This window comes from Antechinus flavipes, chromosome 1, assembly GCF_016432865.1.
Source record: "Antechinus flavipes isolate AdamAnt ecotype Samford, QLD, Australia chromosome 1, AdamAnt_v2, whole genome shotgun sequence".
Lineage (NCBI taxonomy): Eukaryota > Metazoa > Chordata > Mammalia > Dasyuromorphia > Dasyuridae > Antechinus > Antechinus flavipes.
Window position 1 is genome coordinate 17,784,691 of NC_067398.1, and position 5,709 is coordinate 17,790,399.

Genomic DNA, 5,709 nt, shown 5'->3' on the forward strand with positions numbered 1-5,709 from the left:
GTTCATAATAGGGATAAGCACGATAAGCATTTATTAAATACCTACTGTGTGCCAGGCATAGTACTGAATGCTGGACACACAAAGCAACAACCATGTATTCACACACCTGACCATGAGGGGCGGAGCCTGATATGGCAGATCAAAGGGCTCCCCTGAACACTCCATTCCCTGTTTTTTCTTAATATTTTGATGTGATGGATTAATTCTAACTGGTCACAAGAAAGCTATTCAGAGAGAAAACGAGGGCTTGTGAATAACAGAATGGGAACCCCAAAGGAGAAAATGTAACTCTCTTCCTTCTTGAGAGAATTAGGGGGCAGGTATGAAACTCTATACATGTTGGCCAACCTGGTCGATATGTTGATTCATTTTCCTGAACTTTTTCTTTTGTCTTTTAAAAATTCTTTATTATGAAGGACGACTGCCTGGGAAAGAGAGAGATTTATAGAAATGAAGATTATATAAAAACAAAAGATCTTTAAAAAATAGATTTAAAAAATTAGGAATCCAAGCAGATTCTAAGAACTTGAATATAACTTCTCACACTACATTTGTCATAATTATTTGTACACTTGCCTATCCTCCATTATTCCAGAGACTCCTTGAGAAGAGGCTTACAGGAAACAATGTGGTTGGTATAGTAGAACCAGTCATGCTCTAGAGATAGACAATCTGAGTTCCATCCCCAACTCTGATGCTTTGCCTACTATTGACCAGTTATTAAGTTTTCTAGAACTCAGTTTCCTTGGCTATAAAAGGAGGGGGTTGGACAGGACAACCTCCTTCCTGGATTTAGATCTATGATCGGTTTCCCAATTCAGCCTTTTCTTCCTTTTTCCTAATGTCTTTCTTTTTTTATTTTTATTTTTAAATTTTTTATTTAATAATTACATTATATTGACACTCATTTCTGTTCCGATTTTTTTTCCCCTCCCTCCCTCCACCCCCTCCCCTAGATGGCAAGCAGTCCTTTATATGTTGGATATGTTGCAGTATATCCTAGATACAATATATGTTTGCAGAACCGAACAGTTCTCTTGTTGCGTAGGGAGAATTGGATTCAGAAGGTATAAATAATCCGGGAAGAAAAACAAAAATGCAGATAGTTCACATTCGTTTCCCAGTGTTCTTTCTTTGGGTGTAGCTGCTTTTGTCCGTCATTTATCAATTGAAACTCAGGTCTCTTTGTCAAAGAAATCCACTTCCATCAAAATATGTCCTCATACAATATCGTTGTCGAAGTGTATAATGATCTCCTGGTTCTGCTCATTTCACTTAGCATCAGTTCATGTAGGTCTCTCCAAGCCTCTCTGTATTCATCCTGCTGGTCATTTCTTACAAAACAATAATATTCCATAACATTCATATACCACAATTTACCCAGCCATTCTCCAATTGATGGGCATCCATTCATTTTCCAGTTTCTAGCCACTACAAACAGGGCTGCTACAAACATTTTGGCACATACAGGTCCCTTTCCCTTCTTTAGTATTTCTTTGGGATATAAGCCCAATAGAAACACTGCTGGATCAAAGGGTATGCACATTTTGATAATTTTTTGGGCATAATTCCAGATTGCTCTCCAGAATGGTTGGATTCGTTCACAACTCCACCAACAATGCAATAGTGTCCCAGTTTTCCCGCATCCCCTCCAACATTCATCATTATTTTTTCCTGTCATCTTAGCCAATCTGACAGGTGTGTAGTGGTATCTCAGAGTTGTCTTAATTTGCATTTCTCTGATCAATAATGATTTGGAACACTCTTTCATATGAGTGGTAATAGTTTCAATCTCATCCTCTGAAAATTGTCTGTTCATATCCTTTGACCATTTATCAATTGGAGAATGGCTTGATTTCTTATAAATTTGAGTCAGTTCTCTATATATTTTGGAAATGAGGCCTTTATCAGAACCTTTAACTGTGAAAATGTTTTCCCAGTTTGTTGCTTCCCTTCTAATCTTGTTTGCATTAGTTTTATTTGTACAAAGGCTTTTTAATTTGATGTAATCGAAATTTTCTATTCTGTGATCAGTAATGGTCTCTAGTTCATCTTTGGTCACAAATTTCTTTCTCCTCCACAAGTCTGAGAGATAAACTATTCTATGTTCCTCTAATTTATTTATAATCTCGTTCTTTATGCCTAGGTCATAGACCCATTTAGATCTTATCTTGGTATATGGTGTTAAGTGTGGGTCCATGCCTAATTTCTGCCATACTAATTTCCAATTATCCCAGCAGTTTTTATCAAATAATGAATTCTTTTCCCAGAAGTTAGGGGCTTTGGGTTTGTCAAACACTAGATTGCTATAATTGACTATTCTGTCTTGTGAGCCTAGCCTTTTCCACTGATCCACTAATCTATTTCTTAGCCAATACCAAATGGTTTTGGTGACTGCTGCTTTATAATATAATTTTAGATCAGGTACAGCTAGGCCACCTTCATTTGATTTTTTTTTCATTAATTCCCTTGAGATTCTCGACTTTTTATTGTTCCATATGAATTTTGTTGTTATTTTTTCTAGATCAATAAAATATTTTCTTGGAAGTCTGATTGGTATAGCACTAAATAAATAGATTAGTTTAGGGAGTATTGTCATCTTTATTATGTTCGCTCGGCCGATCCAAGAGCACTTAATATTTTTCCAATTATTTAAGTCTGACTTTATTTGTGTGGAGACTTTTTTATAATTTTGCTCATATAATTCCTGACTTTCCTTTGGTAGATAGATTCCCAAATATTTTATGGTATCAACAGTTATTCTGAATGGAATTTCTCTTTGTATCTCTTGCTGTTGGGTTTTGTTGGTGATGTATAAAAATGCTGAGGATTTATGGGGATTTATTTTGTAGCCAGCTACTTTGCTAAAATTATGAATTATTTCCAATAGCTTTTTGGTAGAATCTCTGGGGTTCTCTAGGTATACCATCATATCATCTGCAAAGAGTGATAGTTTGGTTTCCTCATTGCCTATTCTAATTCCTTTTATATCTTTCTCGACTCTTATTGCCGAGGCTAGTGTTTCTAATACGATATTAAATAATAATGGTGATAGTGGGCAACCTTGCTTCACTCCAGATCTTACTGGGAAAGGTTCCAGTTTTTCCCCATTGCATATGATGCTTACTGATGGTTTTAAATATATGCTCCTGACTATTTTAAGGAAAAGTCCATTTATTCCTATGCTCTCAAGTGTTTTTATTAGGAATGGATGTTGGATTTTATCAAATGCTTTTTCTGCATCTATTGAGATGATCATGTGGTTTTTGTTTGTTTGGTTATTGATATAGTCTATTATGCTAATAGTTTTCCTAATATTGAACCAGCCCTGCATTCCTGGTATAAATCCTACTTGGTCATAGTGTATTATCCTGGTGACAATTTTCTGTAATCTTTTTGCTAATATTTTATTTAAGATTTTAGCATCAATATTCATTAGGGATATTGGTCTATAATTTTCTTTCTCTGTTTTCAGCCTACCTGGTTTAGGTATCAGTACCATATCTGTGTCATAAAAGGAGTTTGGTAGGACTCCTTCAATCCCTATTTTTTCAAATAGTTTATATAACATTGGAGTTAATTGTTCTTTAAATGTTTGGTAGAATTCACATGTAAATCCATCTGGTCCTGGGGATTTTTTCTTAGGGAGTTGATTGATAGTTTGTTCTATTTCTTTTTCTGAGATGGGACTGTTTAGGATATTTACTTCTTCCTCTGTTAGTTTGGGCAAGCTGTATTTTTGGAGGTATTTTTCTATTTCATTTAAGTTGTCGAATTTATTGGCATAAAGTTGGGCAAAGTAACTCCTAATTATTGCTCTAATTTCCTCTTCGTTAGTGGTGAGTTCTCCCTTTTCATTTTTAAGACTAACAATTTGATTTTCCTCTTTCCTTTTTTTACTAATGTCTTTCTTTATAAATGTTTGCTTGGGGTTGGATGGATACCCTGAGGAACAGGGGCCTCTGAGGTTGCTTACATCTCTATAATACCTTCTTCTAGGATTACCTTCATTTAATCTATCTATCTATCTATCTATCTATCACCTATCTTTCTCTTTCTCTCTTCTTTCTTTCTTTCTTTCCTATCTTTCTTTCCTATCTTTCTTTCTTTCCTATCTTTCTTTCCTTCCTTCCTTCCTTCTTTCTTTCTTTCTTTCTTTCTTCCTTCCTTCCTTCCTTCTTTCTTTCTTTCTTTCTTTCTTTCTTTCTTTCTTTCTTTCTTTCTTTCTTTCTTTCTTCCTTCCTTCCTTCCTTCCTTCCTTCCTTCCTTCCTTCCTTCCTTCCTTCCTTCCTTCCTTCTTTCTTTCTTTCTTTCTTTCTTTCTTTCTTTCTTTCTTTCTTTCTTTCTTTCTTTCTTTCTTTCTTTCCACCTACCTATCTATTTACCTACCTATCTATTTATCTCTATCTGTATCAGGTAAAATGATTTGCATGTTATCTTCCCCACTTGAATGTGGGCTCTTTGAGGTCAGAAAATGAATTTTGGCCTTTTAAAAATAGTTTTTACTTTTCAAAATACATGCAAAAATAGTTTTCAACATTCACCTTTACAAAAGCTTGCGTTCCAAATTTTTCTCCCTCCTTCACTCCTTTCCCCTCCCCTAGACAACAAGTAATCCAATACATGTTAAACATGGGCAATTTTTCTATATGTTTCCACATTTATCATGCTGAACAAGAAAAATCAGATCAAAAAGGAGAGAAAAAAGAAAAAACAAGCAAGCAAACCACAACCAAAACAAAAAAAGGTGAAAATAATTATGCTGTGATCCACATTCAGTCCCCGTAATCCTGTCTCTGGATGAAGATGGCTCTTTCCGTCACAAGTCTATTGGAACAATTGGCCTTTTTGTGTGTGCCCAGTATTTGACAGCATATCTAACACACAGTAAACCTTTAATAAACTTTTGTTGGCCGACTGAATGATTGACTATGATCTATGACTGTATTTGTCTTTGTATTCCTAAGGCTTAAAACAGTGCCTTGAACACAGTAAGCACTTAATGAAGGATTATTGAATTGATTTGAAATTATATATTGCTTTCCAGTTCATAGAGCACTTGACTTATAACATTCCCATGAGGAAAATAATTCAAATGTTATCATCTATTTTACAGATTAGGAAATTGAGGCAGAGAGTTGTCTCCCACTCCTATCCATCTATCTGGACAGTGGGCTCCTGGCTCCCAGGTCAGACTTTTTTCTGCTAGTCCATAGCCTTCTCTGGATTCTTTTCTCTCAGATGAAATACAATGTAGAGTGCAGAGCTTTTGTCTGGCTCAGCTATTTCTCAGTGATCAGATCTTTATCGCCATCACTCATTCCCCTTGTCCCAGGCAAAGGGCTCAGTGATGGATTCCCTCTATAACACGGCAACCCGACCATTTGCCTTCTTCCCTGGCAGTTCCTGTGCCGTTCTACCTGGCCCCATAAAGCTTAAAACATTAAAGTTGTTAAAACATGGACAACAGGTTTTTGAGAAAGATGCTCTCTCATATAGACTGACTTGGCTCTAGAATTATTGGAAATAGTTGCAGTCAAATCACATTTCTGTCCTTGGCTGACACGCACCAAACAAATACTGGATGGTGGCCATCTCCTTCGTAATGTAGGACTTCATTTGGATGGCTCTATCTGTCACTGGGACTGTCGCAACCTGTACCTATAAAGACGGTTGGCCTTGAAGACCTGTTCTGCTCTGGAACTAGTC